The 15,402-nt window shown below is 47.4% G+C and overlaps 1 protein-coding gene across 7 annotated transcripts in view; it reads left to right on the forward strand.

The window, feature by feature from the left end:
- Window positions 1-15,402, forward strand: part of LOC139059644 (uncharacterized) — a 534,381-nt gene that overhangs the window by 376,993 nt on the left and 141,986 nt on the right. Inside the window, exon 1 of one of the 7 annotated variants that reach the window (XR_011514269.1) lies at window positions 6,986-7,343. The exons of the other annotated variants lie outside the window; for them this stretch is intronic. The gene's annotated coding sequence lies outside the window, so the exon portion shown is untranslated. Of the gene's footprint in view, window positions 1-6,985; window positions 7,344-15,402 lie in introns of those variants that run through there. 7 annotated transcript variants of the gene reach the window in all.

A 15,402-nucleotide genomic window follows, 5' to 3' on the forward strand; every position in this document is an offset into this window, starting at 1 on the left:
TTGAGAGGTATACAGAAAAAAAGAAAGAGAGAATAAGCAATACTAAAACCGAGTTTCTTTCTTTAAGCGCTTAGATTTAGATTACCAAGCTGTAACCTTTTTACTTCCAGATCTCTTAACGTGAAATAAGAAGCTAAGCATAAGAGCAGCGTAAGAGAAGCTAACCACGTATATAAGAGCAGAACCTGAAGCCTAGAGAACGCGCCTTGACTGAATCCCAGTGTTGTTATTGCGCAATTCTCATTTTTTCATATAGCAGATGGCAATCTTTGTTTTCTGATTTCTTTTTTTCCCGCACTTCGAGATATATTAGCACGTAACGGAGAAACTTCGCCTGGCCGACCGTTCGACAAGAATATCATGTGGCCAGGCAAGTAGGTCTAACCTGCGTTGTGATTGTGGCCGTGATAACGCAACGATTCTATTCCAGTTCTTTTCCTTCTCGCCTTATTTCAATGCTCCTAGCGGCTCTCCATCCGCGCTATCTCCAGGATCGTCCGTCCACGTGCTGCATGCGCATGGCAAGAAAGGAATAGAGCCCAGCGAACAAAATCATTATGCAGAATCGTTGTATTACACGCGTACGTGTTACCGTTTGCCTCAGGTCGACAGGAAGGAAGGAAGGAAGGAAGGAAAAAGTGGAGAAGGAAAGGTAGGGAGGTTAACCAGTTTGGCTTAACCGGTTTGCTACCCTACACATGGGAGAGGGATGGGGGAGATTAAAGATGGGGAAGGGGGAGAGGGAGAGAGAGCACATAGCACAGCCCACACACATCGTCCGTTGGAGCCCATCAATCTGGCATGGTACGCGACGTCACTCTCACAGCCGCTTGTCCAATCCCGTCTCTTTCAAAAATCGAAGTAGTCCCTTTGTCGCCTTCACCTGCGATATCTTCTGTCGGCGGCATGTGAAAATCGTGTCGAGGGACAATGGTCTACTGTCAAGGCGCGCCAGAACAGATGCCAGGGACTGTCGCTGAACATTATATTCAGGACAGTCGCACAGAACATGTTCCAGCGTCTACTCGCAAAGACAGGCATTACAGAGATCGTTGTCGGCCATTCCTATGATGATGATGATGAACCAACAACCAATACCAGCCTGGCCACTTGCGTAACCCGCTAGCGATTCTTGGAAGGACCAAATGCCGAAACAGACGTTGCGTGTACCGGCTGTTATTATTACTACCATTATAATCATTAGTATAATTGCTGTTGTTGTTATTTATTTATTTTAGGCATTACTTGCGCTCATTTTGTTTGAGCACGTGGCTTTGATGAGTCATGTTAAACTGTTGTCCATCCTTTCTCGACCTGCGGCGGGGTGAGTTCGGAGCCTGATGGTGTATACTTATAATGTGAGTATGTCAGAAAACACATTTTTCTCTCTATCGGAAAAAAAAAAAGATACCAAATTGCCCGGCTCTTCTGTAGCTGGTGAGTTATATAGACGCGGCAGCATTCCACCAAACTCGTATTTCAATGAAACCTTCAGGAAGTTCGCATGGCTGCGTTCTTGGTTCCAGATGTCTTATCATCCCTGTATAGCAGTAGCTGATCATGAAACTCGATTCACGAGTTTGAAAAATGCCTCCACTTGGTCGGCATTTTTCGTGTCCGCGTCCGTTAGCAGAAATGTGGGCCCATCCCGGCGACAGTGCAGGGCCAGTAGCAGAGGCTCGTACTTTCGTAAGGTAGGGCCTTTCACCACTTAGCAAAGTGAAGCGAACAGTGCATACATTCTTTGTAATCACGCACACAACATACAGGATAGTATATGTTTCAATAAAGAACAAGCACAAAACAAGCATACTAGCCACATAATTGATGATAAGGCGTTCCAGATAACATTGCCAAGCACGTAGCGCTCCCCGCATACGTTTCGCGATAAAGATTACTGTTGCACAAGCTGCCGCGGCGACGCCAGCTTGCGGCGTGGGGAGTGACGCTCCTAGCCTTTCGTGTGAAAATAACCAGCCCAGCAATTGATTTCAATCATGTTGCAGCACATCTATTGGCCGCGGCGTGCTGTCAAAATTCCCACTGTTAATTAATTAACATTAATTGAAATTATCATTACTACCACTACTCTAAAACATTAGCATTGCATACCCCCCCCCCCCCTTTCTGCAGTTGCAGTGGTGGTTTTCAACAGCTTCGCTGGACATTCACTTTCTAAGGGCCGGGATGGCGAGTCAATTTTTTCATAATTCGCTTGCTGAGATAATCGGGAGCCAGCGTCCTCCGACATAATTATCAATTATCGGTCATCAGTAGACATTTATTTGGGTGAGGCAACAGAAATTACAGTGAGCCTTGCGCCTAAGGAGTAATCATGGAACCTCGTTATACGAAGCACATTAAAAAAAAAAAGTCACGTTACCAGACACGGGCTCTAGATGTTATGTAGTAATCATGCTTCGGGTCAGCAAAAGTGGTTACGATGGCGAATGGCGTGCCGGTGGGCGCGCCGACATCGCAGTGGCTTACGGGTTGATTTTCACTGAGGTCGACGTCTTGACAATCTTTATTTTTTACAAAAAAAAAACCAAACTCATACGAGCTTTATTCTTATACTATACATAGATATACTCTCTTCTATCTTTCTGCAATGTACGTAACAATATTATTTATGCGTCTCCCCCGCTAATATCATTTTTCTGTCCCGCCTTACTCCTTCCACTCTAAGGTAGCAAACCACACGCCTCTCTTCCGGTTCGCCTCGCTGCTTTTTACATATCAGTTTTCTATTATGCGGCAAACAGTAATAACCCCATCACCCTTCCGGTCATTAGAAAGCTCTAGTGATTGGAAGGGTGATTGCAACCGTCTGAAACCCTGTCGTATAGATTCATCCGCTAACACGTTTTCGTTTATTTTCTTTCTCTGTTAAACTTGCTGAAGATTCCGTCGTGCGAGGAAGCTTAAACTGACAAGTGCGCAGCTCGCTATTTATTTCTCTGAATCATTTAATTTCCCCAACAGTGACACGCACACAAACACACCACTCGTCTGCCTTGGCTTCAAGACAAGGGGTCGTCATTATAGCGGCACCAAAAGCACGCAAACTAAAGCGTGCAGGGAAGCGGTCCTCCGTCGGTGAGTCTTCAAAACACTCCGCGGGCGCCAACGGCCTCCGCCGTCATCGCCGCCGGCTTCAAACTGGGGCGCGTAAACATGCCACCCTGTCCTGGACCCCGTGCTCGTCGCCTGCTCCTTTCCGTGGCGCGCGAGGACGGCCAATTCCAGGGGTCTTATTTTTCTTTTTCGGCAGCGCAAGTACAAGACAGGGCCTCATCCCTGTGTCTCGGCACATGCATCTCGCACAAGCAGCAGCGGCGGCGGCTGGTCGAGGCGGAGAACGGGGAAACAGAAGTGGCGGGGGGGAAGGGAGGGGGGGGGGCGCTTGGCCCGGGGCCAAACTCAACCGCTCCCTCTTTGCTGCCGCGACGGTCGGTGGTGCATCGCACAGCACAAAACGCTCGGCTGCTGGTCTGTTCAGTTTGCCTCGCCGCCGCGGCAACTCAGCGCGCGCGTCTTCCCTGTTTCGCTGCTGCAGCAGAAGCAGCGTCGGTAATTTCCCTTGCGCCGAATTATAATCCCGGGTGCCTGGGAGAACGGAGGGGTGCGCGCAGACCGACGCAGAACAGCCTCGCGAAGAGGTGGGGGCATGCTAGGCCCTGGGAGGAGGGGAACGGACACGCTCTTTTTCCGTCACGCAAGCGAAAAGAAGAGCAAGTCTTACCTCAGCGTGAACTGAGCGGAGGAAAGAAGCAAGGGGAAGAGAATGCAACGCAAACGCAAAGGCGGCGGCCGCCGACGAGTGAGGAACGAAAGGAGAGGGCGAAAGCGCCTCGTTCATCTCTGTCGAGAATTCCGGCCGCCGGGCCCCCTTGGCTACCGCGCTCTCTCGGCCTCCCAACAGAGAAAGAGACTAGGGACTTGAGAGAGGGAACTGAATAGAAAGAGAGGGAGAGAGAGAGCGGCGGTGCTCGGAAGACGTGGAGCCGGCGAAGAAGGGGCCGGCGAAGGGGGAGTCAAATCTCCACGTTCAAGATTATCAAGCGCCGACGAACGCGCGGCCGATGACGAATGGCGCCCGGCGCAGCGCCATGCATCAAATGCGGAAAGGGCCAGCGGCGCCGTCGCAAGGCGCTCGCGCCACGCTCTCCTCCTTCTCGACGTCTTTCGGGTTGAGCTGGTGGGGGCCCACATAGCCCCACATCCCCGCTGTGCCGGCTTCCATCTTGCGCCGTCTCGCGAGGCATTCGCGGCTCTCCGACAGTGGATGCGTCGATCTCTGGGCCACCTCGCATGCTTGGGCTGCTCACCCGGTGCACGAGCGTATATACAGCCCCTCCTCCCATCTGTGTACCTTCTCTGCCTTCTCCCTAAGCGGTGGCAAACGCGAGAAGCCACGCGTGCCAACGGCGGAGCGGGTCGTTATCCTCGGCGCTAAACGCTGTTCCGTGACCGCTGCAGCTCGCTCTTGCACGCACGCGATGGAGCGTGTGAAGTTCAAGGCTAAACAACTCTCCCTTGCTGGAATTTAGCCTCGTACGTGCGAAGCGTATTCGGTTCTGTAAGGCCGTATTTTCGCTCTGCTTTCTACACCCAGTCGAAAAAAAGGTAAAACGGGAGTAAACAGATACGCGAAATATACTCTGTCAGATCATTCAACTTGCCGTATGCAAGCTCCTATCATTGTATACAGATCTATCCTCGGATTCTCTCACTTTGCCAGTTAAGACCATACATATACAGTATTGCAATAGATACATTTCTCGGATCTGTAGGAAAACTTGCAGCTCCTAAGATAGGTGCGCTATTTCCACCTCAGCGTGTGTCAAAGGCTGCATGTTAGTGGCACTGTGGCAGGCTCGCGCAGAGGAATTCCCGCTTTATCGAGACATGCACCAGCGATACTTCACGGCCATTTTTCGTTCTGTTGAGAAACTTGACCTGCGGGCGCTTCCTCATTAACACAGCGTCCCCGCTTCATTAGCCGGCACGTAAACCTCCCGCCTGTTCTTTTTTTATGATTATTCTCGTGGCACGCCTCTTACTTGGCAGGCCCGAAAGGCTGCTCGGCACCACAGGCCGCTAACGTGCAGATTTATTTTCTCGCAAAGATGGTCCCACGACGGTTTACGATATCAAGCGGGACCGAAGAACGATACGCTCACGCGAGAAAAAGACGCATAACCGAAAGAAAGCGCCACTCCATTATACGGCGTCTTGAGCGCGCGCCGTCGCCACCGGGGGGTGTCACCGTGATTACGACGGAGCGTGCAATTTGAGCGCGGAGACCACGAGACGGTGCGCGTCCTCGGCCAAGACGAATGGCGCAACGAGAGATGAGCCGGAGCGGACAGGTAACCCGAAGCCGACGAGCGCAGAAAAGGGGGCGCCGCGCGCAGTCGCTGCTTCAGGGTCGACGTACCGCCGCACGCCTCCGCGTCTGTCTGCGCGGTGTGGTGCGAGGAGGGAAAAGTAGAAGACTGCAGGCCCACCTCACGCCAGTGTGGAGACCGCATAGACGTCAACGTCCTACCCCCTCCACCTCTACGCCCCCCCCCCCCCCCCCCGCACACATACCTCACCCCCCTTTTGCTGTATTCCCTTCGCCCCCCGACACCGAATAACCAGACGCGTTAGAGGTGGTTACAGACGCGTTTCGGTCGATAAACTGGGCAGTCGGGCCCTCTTTTACCGAAAGCTTCCGCCATCTAATGAGCACGCGATTCCTGCTACGCCTCGAATGCGTCATAGAGGATACCTTCTGATTGGCTTCTGTGTACGTGTGTTCGGTATTCCACTCTTTCCGGTGATGTCTTAGTAAATCAGCCTGCGAACTAACACTTTGTAATCTGGACGAATTCATCTGTATGTGAGAATAAATTGGAGCGATAAGGTTCATGACATCTCGAGAAACTTCATGACATCTCGAGATTATGCTACATCTTCGTTGCTTTTCTCTCGTCAGCCCTCTTTTTTTGTCGATAAGTTCAGTCGTACGTCTTGTGCTGCGGCTGTTTTGCGAAGAAACTGGCTTGTACGTGAGGTGCCTACAGTAGAAGGAATAAAGTGATTGCGCTGTCAACAGACCTTGAAATGGCAGCGTGAGACGGGCGTTTTCGTTTTATCTAATCCTAATCTGCGGCTGTATACCGCCTGAGTGGTTCTGTCGTCACGAGTAGGACGTGCCAAGCCAAAATCTCGCCAAGAGCGTACGCTGATTTCCAGGGCACATAACAAGCGTTCGGAGCGCGTTCATCCGTGGAGGCCGTCTTCAGACGGAACGAGTTACAATACGGCATCCGTTTCTTCTTGGCAGGCGCGGGGTGTCGTATCTCTTACCCGCTATAGTTCTCGGGCGTCGCTGCCAGCAGACATGATTTATGCAACCGCAGGAAACCAGCGGACTCGTATATCAGCGTGTGAATGCGCAGTGCGTATACGCGACGAGAGCTTACGGTTTCATGTTCGTTGGGGTTAGCGTCATCGCGTAGTTGACGCGAAAGCCCGCCGGCAAGTCCCAAAGCGCAGATGTCTTCTGTACCGAAGCCCGCCATTCTGAAGCTGTCAGAAAACCGTCCCGTCGGCGGAACAACGGGACATGTGTCGCGTTCTGCTCTGATTTGGTTATTTCCTTCTTAGTCGCGGCCCCTCTATTCTGAACGCGGTGAAGAGAACGAAAAATCTGGAGGAACGGTGAACATCGCTTCTTCTCCGGGGCGGGCTGGCGAGCGCCGGCTCTTCCAACGCTCGGCAGCAGAGCACCACCCCTCAGGCCGAGAGCGCGCGCCTTGAGTGGGCAAAGAAGGGCCGGAGTTTGCACAAACGCGCACTCACAGAACTAAACTATCAATACCCCAAACGACCCCCACCCCTCCCCCTCTTCTCTTCCTCCGGGGCCTTCCCCCCGCGGCGCGGGCCGAGATTCTTCGTGCCCGATTCCTGGTGGCGCAGGGGCCTTCTTCCTTCCCTTCCTTTTGCGAACGCCCCGCCGCTGCCGCCGCTTCTGACCCCATTCCGCTCAAGTTTCAGCCGTCGCAGGAAGCACCTGCGCTCTGGACAGCCGCGTCTTTCGGACAGCTTCGTCTCAACCCGCCGAGTTCTTCACCGTGAACTTGCCGCACACGCGTGAGAAAAAGAAGAGAAATGAGGCCCCGGCGCCTCCATCGTCGTCGGCGGCCGCCTCCGTCGCGGCGCGAGCGCGCGCGCCATTTTCCTCCTCTCCTGCCTACCTCCTCCGCCGAGACCCGCTGCGCGCCGCCATCTTGAATCGTCCGTTCTTCGCGAAGCCGAGACACTTTGCTACGACCGAGCCCCGAGTTCAGGTAAATGTGTATACCTTTCACTGATCTGCACGAGTCGAGCGATGCATCCTTGAGTCCCCTGCGAATGGCCACAAACCTGGCTTCGATCGCCTCCACGCGCGGCGACGTTCCGCCGACGCTCCCGGTACTCGCCGCTTCGCTTGCCGGCCGGGCTCGCATGAAATCATGGCGTCGCGCTGTGTCGATCTTGTTTTGTTCATCCGCGTCGCCAAGGGCGCGCTTTTCGAGTTGGGTTCCGTGGACTCGCTTGGTGGGGTGCGGTGAACATGACTTGTTGGAGTAAATTATTGTAGGTTTATGTAGTGTCCTTATCTTAACAACTGTTTGAGGCATTGCTCTGAAGTCTGAGGTAGTTTGCTGAATAATATAATTAAGCTGGGTTGAAAATGGTATGCTTGTTAGCTTGTTTTGGCACAAAAAGAAATGACAGAAAGTATTACTGACAACATCATGCGGAGGTGGTGAGAATATTTGTCAACTTTTCAACTGCACATGATTTCAACGGGGAGCGAAGAAATAATTTGTTATATATAGGGGAGAAGCACGAAAAAATGTGACCAAAGGGCGTGTGATTGTGTCTTATTATTGCCTAATAAACTAGCTTAAGCGATTAGTGAATATGGCGCGAACCTGTTAATAGCTCATAAACCTCACGTCATATTTATTTATTTATTTATTTATCTGTACATACTGCAGCCGACAATTTAGCCATAGCAGGAGTAGGAAAAAGAACAATGAATTTCAGAGATACATTACAACTATTAAATAGCAGTAAAAAATAATCTAAAGAGCATTCGCGTACACTTCCGGGCGAAACATTTCAGCACTGAATGGTACGAATGAAAAAAAAAACAAACCTACAAGAACAAGTCTGAACGAGAACTGTACGGAACAACATTTAGAGCGTGATATTGACGAGTTTTTGAGGTTGCTGGAAATGAAATATAATCCTCAGAAGAACAACGTGGTGAATTTACGTAATTGCGCAAAAACTTCAAACAATCAAAGTGGCGACATTACTTGGGTGTGAATAAGTTCAGGTTTGAAAGGTTGGAAGAGGGTGAGAAACATCTATCATAACGACGTCAGATAAACCTAACATCTTTTTTCTGTCATGATTCTAACAACTTGACGTCTTTTTTATGACGGGGATTCCATGTGATAGACGCGTACTCCAATATTGAACGTATTAGGCCTGTATATTTAACAGTCTAGTGTCTTTTGATGCGGATCGGAGCGTGCGCTGCAAATAACCGAGGCGTCGAAGAGCTTTTTTGCATGTTAGTGCAATGTGCGAAGACCAAGACATATCGTGCGCAAAAAGAACTCCCAAATATTTATATCGCTTCTCTGAATTATCCGTTACTATGCTTCGCATTGATGTTTGTGTGTGTGTGTGTGTGTGTGTGTGTGTGTGTGTGTGTGTGTGTGAGTGAGTGAGTGAGTGAGTGAGTGAGTGAGTGAGTGAGTGAGTGAGTGAGTGAGTGAGTGAGTGAGTGAGTGAGTGAGTGAGTGAGTGAGTGAGTGTGAGTGAGTGAGTGAGTGTGTGAGTGAGTGAGTGAGTGACATCGAGAGAATGATTGGGGGAACTGTGACATCTCTCCATCTCTTCTGAATATTTGTCTAATTGTGTAGCTTTCATGGTGTTTGTGTGTGTATGTGTGTGCGTGATATAGAGAGATGATTGGGGGAACTGTGGCATCTCTCCACGTTTGCTGAATATTTGTCGAATTATGTTGCTTTCATGGTGTTTATGTATGTGTGCATGTATGTGCTTGATATAAAGAGAATGACTGAGTGAACTGTGACGTCCCTCCATGTTTGCTGAACATTTGTCGAATTATGCTGCTTTCATGGTGTTTGCGTATGTGTGTGTGCATTATAAAGTGTGATTGGATCTATGACATCTCTCCATGTTTACTGAATATTTCTCGAATTATGTTGCTTTCATGGTGTTTGTGTATGTGGAAAATAGAGAGTGATTGGGTGAACTGGGACATCTCTCTGTGTTTGCTTAATATTTGTCGAATTGTGTTGCTATCATGGTGTTTGTGTATATGCGTGTGGGTGTTTGATATAGAAATACTGATTAGATGAACTGTGACATCTGCCCACGTTTGCGTTTGCATTATCATGTTGTACTCGTTGAACGTAGCTCCTTTGCAACACAGCTCGTCATGTTACAGCTTCGTCGTATTACAGCTTCGTCGCTTGACAGTCATCGTTTGGGCTGCCATGCCTCCAAGCTCTCTTCAGACAACTATGTTTGTCTTCCATCCATATATACGAATATGACTAAATAAACGCTTCATGTAGATCCCAAAACATTGTGACATACTGATACATTCCATTATTTGAACAATCACATCAGTAACAAGCACCGTTAGTGCGTGAACCACCAGTTAAAAAACCACCGACCTGTACACGGTCATCCGGCCATGCCATCAATGCTTTAGAAAAGTTAGTTTTGCGCCCCCATACTTTATGCTTTGCATATTATATGTACGCTACGTTTTCAAACAATACTAATTCAACTTTATTGAATATTAAGGGCAGTAGAATTCTGCCCGCTATGTATAATTACATAATTATTCTTGTTAAATTCGTGCCTCACATTCCCCTTATTACTGAATATGGTTGCTTGCCCAGAAGTATAAACGCTGTTCATTTGGATGGATACCAGCATTCAACTCGTCTCTGTTGACCACTGTAAACGCCACTTCGCCAATTTACTGCGTCGTATGTGTACAAATTTCAACCGCTTACAACGCCATCCTAATTTCTGACCTGCAATAATAAACAATCCTCGTAAGTTTGTATTTCACCATGTCTTAGCTGTATGATTATGTGCATTTCGCTAAAATTTCGTGGGTATAGCGTGTGATTAAATAAACGTAATATTGTGTTGCTTGGATATTCTTGGGTGTCCGGTTGCTTATATTGCAAACCAACATTGCCTCACTGGAACGTACTCCAGAGAACTCGAATTGTTCATTGAACAATATTGATTCACTTACTGCTATAGGTAGCCTCATAGGCGTTTCCAGGGACAGTGCAGGAGAAGGACTCGTTCCTGCAGAAACGATTTTCCGGCTGCAGTGCGACAGTTCTTAAGATGAAAGGGAGCACAACATGGACACATCGACATAGGAAGACATGACATTAACAAACGTCTTTGTGTGTGTCGTTCTTGTATCCGCGACCGTGTGTCTAATTTACGCTTCATCCCAATTCAGTATGAGTGACCACCATGTCCACATATTGCCCTTAATCGGCAGTTTTGTGTCGGCTGGGGTTAGGACGGCTGTTCAGGAACACACGCACTTTCCTTCTTCTTTAGGATGACTCATCGTCCCATTTGCTTCCATTACCGCTGTAAGGTGACTACCGCGCATCTCCTCTGCAACGCATCGGCATGCGAAGTCTTCCTTTATATACGGTGTGTGTTCAACTGAATAAACCCCAAACACATTATAAGATAAAGTACCAAAAGGACTCTTAAACGGCTGCCTGCTTTTACTTACTCTCGTCAGAAACGTGAAGTCGAAAATTACGCAATGCAATTCCCAATTTGTGCCACTCATATATTGACGCGAAGAGCAGCACGTCCCCCAGTGTTCGCAATACTCGTTACGTAAGGCTAATGTAGTCTAATTATGTGCATTATTTTGATGTGAAGCCGTTAATTTGATCGTTGCTTTTTCATTATTATTTCCTGAGGTTCTAGGGTTTAGATAACTTCAGACGCACGTTGTCTCGACTCATCTTGTTCATCTTACAGGGCTTCACTGTGGCTTTGGCTTTTAGCTTCTGTTTTAATTCACTTCTCTCTCTCTTTTTTTGTTAGTTTAATAAAAAACGGAGGGACGGAACAAGCGCTTGTCCCGTCCGTCTCGGCCTTCTTAGTTCCCGTGTATTAGTCTTCGACTTTGGGAAATATGCTTCGCCAACTGACCCAAAAATTTACTCCGCTAAATTTCACTTCTCTTTTACGCATCATTAGGTGGTCAGTACAACAGTCTCGCCTTTCGAAAAGGGACTTCCGTACAGATAACCGCAATCGTCTGCGTTAGAGTATTCACAAGTGGTCCAACAAGGGATGTCACAGTCTGGAGCCAATGTCTGTCTCAACAAGGGGACCTGTAACCGACAGGTTCCGACTTAGACAAGTCCCCTTGTCGAAACGTTGGCTCCAGCAGATTGTGACATCCCTTGTTAGATTACACTTTTGGTCACTTCGCCTTGTCAACCTCTGTGTAGTTCGCATACCCTCCTGAAACCAGAAGGCTGCTCTCAAGGGCATGGTGTATATATATATATATATATATATATATATATATATATATATATATATATATATATATATATATATTATGTCTTACATGCCACTGTTACTTGCCAGAAGCAGGACTCTCACGTACATGGTAAAAACTGATCTCGTTTGCATAAACAGAGAGGTGAAGACGCAGAATCATGTGGTTTGTTGCCATGTTCACGCTGTATGCAGCCTGTATTTTCATCAGTCATTTCGTGCTATTCGAAACGCACTTTATGGTTGATTTTAGTCGCCTGTGACTACATGACGGCCTATGTCAAGTTATTGTCAATTTTCTTGAAAGCAGGTGGCAAGAAAGTAACCTTAAATCACTTCTATACATTTCCGCAAGCATCCGACTTCATATTCGGTATAAATATTTTTACGTGATAGTTTCCCAGTTAACCTTGAAAACGAACAATCCGCAATATAATGTATGGATAACCTCTAAAGCATATGCTCCTCAGAATCCTCGACAAGAGGCCCGCCTGAGGAGGAGGAGGGAGGAGGAGGGTGGTGGAGGGAGGCGGAGGTCCGCCTGCCCGCCTTAATATAAGAATCAAATTTATTTCCCAGGGAATATACACTGAATTGTCCGCTTGGCTCAAAGTCTTGAAAATAACTTGACAGGTCCAGGTGGCCGTTACATGGCAGCAACTGTACAAAGAACATATTTTCAGATAAAGGTACGCCAGGACAGAAGCAAGGCTGAAATAAATTACAATACATGGTACCAACATATTTATCAAACACACAATTGCACTTAAATTGTAGCAATGGAAATGTAGTAATAATAATTTGCAAACAGCACGACATATATCATTTATCGATACTCAGTCATATACTAAAACACTAAAGCATAAACGCCACTGTTTTTTATTTATTTTATTATTATTTTTTACTCCAGCCGGATGTATCTTCACATTTATGTAGAGTTACCGGGACATTGAATGACAAAGCTTGGTAAGATTTATGGAACATCGGTACAAACCATACATCCGTCTTGCAGGTACTGTAATACGACCTTCTAGACATAATAAGGCTGCAGTGTTTTCAGCGCGTAATATATTGAAATATGCAAACGCTTTACACATGCTTCCTAGATGTAGAATGTTTGGTAAGTAGTGAATCATCATATTTATTTTTTTTTCTGTACAATAATTTTACTTATGTTTGTTCTTGTTGTCGTGCCTCATAGCAGGGTAAAATATTTTGATTGTGAGTTAAACAACGCGTAATATATTTGAAGTTTGGTCCGGAGCAGCAGCAGATTACGACAGCGAGTCACAACTCCTGTTACAGATGAGAGTTTCCCACATATGATTAACATGCATGTGCATCCCAACTAAACTTCGACGGAAATATAAACCTGACGCATTTGATGCGTATTTACAACATCTATGGACTTCGAGTCGAGAACTAAAGGCTGATGAGCAGTGACCACATGATTTCTTTGATCATGGAATATAACAGCTTCTGTTTTATTTGAATTGATCAAAAATCTATTCGTTTTTTTGCCACGAGCAAACCAACTCTTCAACTCCTTCCTGCACTGTCTCAATCATGGGATGTTACCAACTCACCACGAGCAAACCTATTGCCGATGAGCATTGAGAAACTGAAACGAACCTGACGAAACTGTCTCCAGTTGACCAATGTTCATGCGGTGTCCCACAAGTCCTGCGTTAAGACCCTCAACAGTCCAAGCGAAGGTAGGCGTTTATAAAGCTTACGAATGCACCTTACGACACGCTTCCATTGTCGAAAGTCAAAGCATAGTTGGCATCTTGGATTCGAAGTGTATTTCATATTACTGTTCGGCAGGGAAGCCAGATTATTCTTCAAGAAACTCTTGCCTAAACACGTACAGAGTAAAACCGGGCCAGCTCAACAGCAACTTGGCAACACGTGGGGCACGACTGCCATTCCGAAAAAAAAAAAAGTGAAGAAGAAAGAAAGAAAGAAAGCGAGAGAAAATGGAGAACGAAAAGGCAGCCGAGCTTGCTTTGCAGCCCGTCGCGGGAGATCCTGTGTATACGAAAGGGTTAGGGGAGGCCTGCGCATAAGAAGTGTGCCCGTGGAGCATTAGTCACTGCTCACCGCGGCGGCGCGGTGTTAATATTTATTTAAAGGCGCCGTGTATTGATCGCGCGCGCCGCGCGCTGTCAACTGAAAGGTCTCTCGCCCGCGCTCGGCTGCGAAGTTCAATTTGCGCAAGGCAAGAGTTATGGGCCCGTCGTCTCCACGTACGACCAGAACCAGGGTAAGACTAGAACGCTGTGCGTACCTGGTTCGGCGGCTCCCTTCAGCGAGTCAGCTTGGCAGTATACGTAACGCTGTGTAGGCGTTACCTCGCCACCCTTCTGCAATCCGCCCTGTGACAAAAAATAAAGTAAAATAAATAACTTGTGTCTTTTGCGTTCTCTCGCCGTGTTTCGTTTAGCGTAGCCCCTTTGTGTTTCCACGTGCAGGCCAGTTTTATCCCAGTAGTGGCCAGTGACATCATTGCCATAGGTGGTCTGCTTGCATTCGCAATAACGGGAGTGCGCTATAACTGGAATTGCTAAAACATTGGGCGTGGATATCCTCGCATACTGAGTGCGCCCACCAAATTCTTCTGACCGGTCACTGGTGGAGGAACGGTCCAGTCGTCTTTCAGTTATTGCAGCGTATGAATATGACTTACAGGCAACGTTAACGTTTTCTCGATAGCGAATATAATTAGTGACGTTTGCGACGGAGAGGGTACGCGTACGTTTGATGCGATAAGACGAGTTCTTCATTTTTTTTTCTTCATAGGGTATCTCGGCAGGCTCGTTACTCTCGATGGCAATACATTGTTTACGCTATCAGGGCCACTACGATGTATCATTATTTCCTATTACACACCATAAAGTTAGCTTTCGGGTAAACTACAACATATTTCGTTCATCGTGGAAGTCGTTCGTCTTGTGTAGCTCTGCTCTTAAAGACGGTCCAGAAGAAGATTTATGGCGCCAGGGTTTACAGGACACTACTCCGCTCAGCGTGTGTTAGTAAGTCCTCGTTAGTTGACTAAAAATGAACAAGGCATTGTGTAGCAACGTTCTAAATGATTCGGGCAACACGGAACGAGGGTACGCGCAGGACTGTTGAATGTGTGAGAAAGGAGCAGAATTGAAGCACTAACGATATATGTTTACGGCTGCTTGATCTCTAATCCAATCGGGCTGTTGGAAATGAGTGCTTATATTCGTTTTGTCCACGTGCATTTCGTTTTTGTGCAGTTGAACCGCGAGCTGTGAAACACACCTCCCGTATTAGAGCGAAGGTTTTATTGAAGTTTCTTTTTCTCCATTTCTCTCTCTTTGTAAGACCTCCTGGACTTTCTTGTTTTTGGCTGCAGAGGATGTTGTCGTGCCGAAAAGCTCAAAAATAATTAAACAAATATATATATAAGAAAAAGAATTACGCGCTCGAGAGTGAGACCGAACCTCTATTGTATCCCCAGCACATCAACCCTATATGCTCTATTAGGCCGCAATGGTATTTCATTGTCTTACACGGTATTTATTGCATCAATAGTATATGGGATAAAGGTTCAAGCACTAGACAACACATCACATATTGACGGCCTAGACAGGACCTGTAAATCACGATGTGTACACCACGCACCGCAGAAGCACTACAACAAGTTTCGCATTTAAAAGAGTGGCAACGACAGGCAGCTTCTCAAGAAGTGGTACCATGTTGTTTTATTCAAAG

The sequence above is a fragment of the Dermacentor albipictus genome, chromosome 4, assembly GCF_038994185.2.
Source record: "Dermacentor albipictus isolate Rhodes 1998 colony chromosome 4, USDA_Dalb.pri_finalv2, whole genome shotgun sequence".
NCBI classification, from domain to species: Eukaryota; Metazoa; Arthropoda; class Arachnida; order Ixodida; family Ixodidae; genus Dermacentor; species Dermacentor albipictus.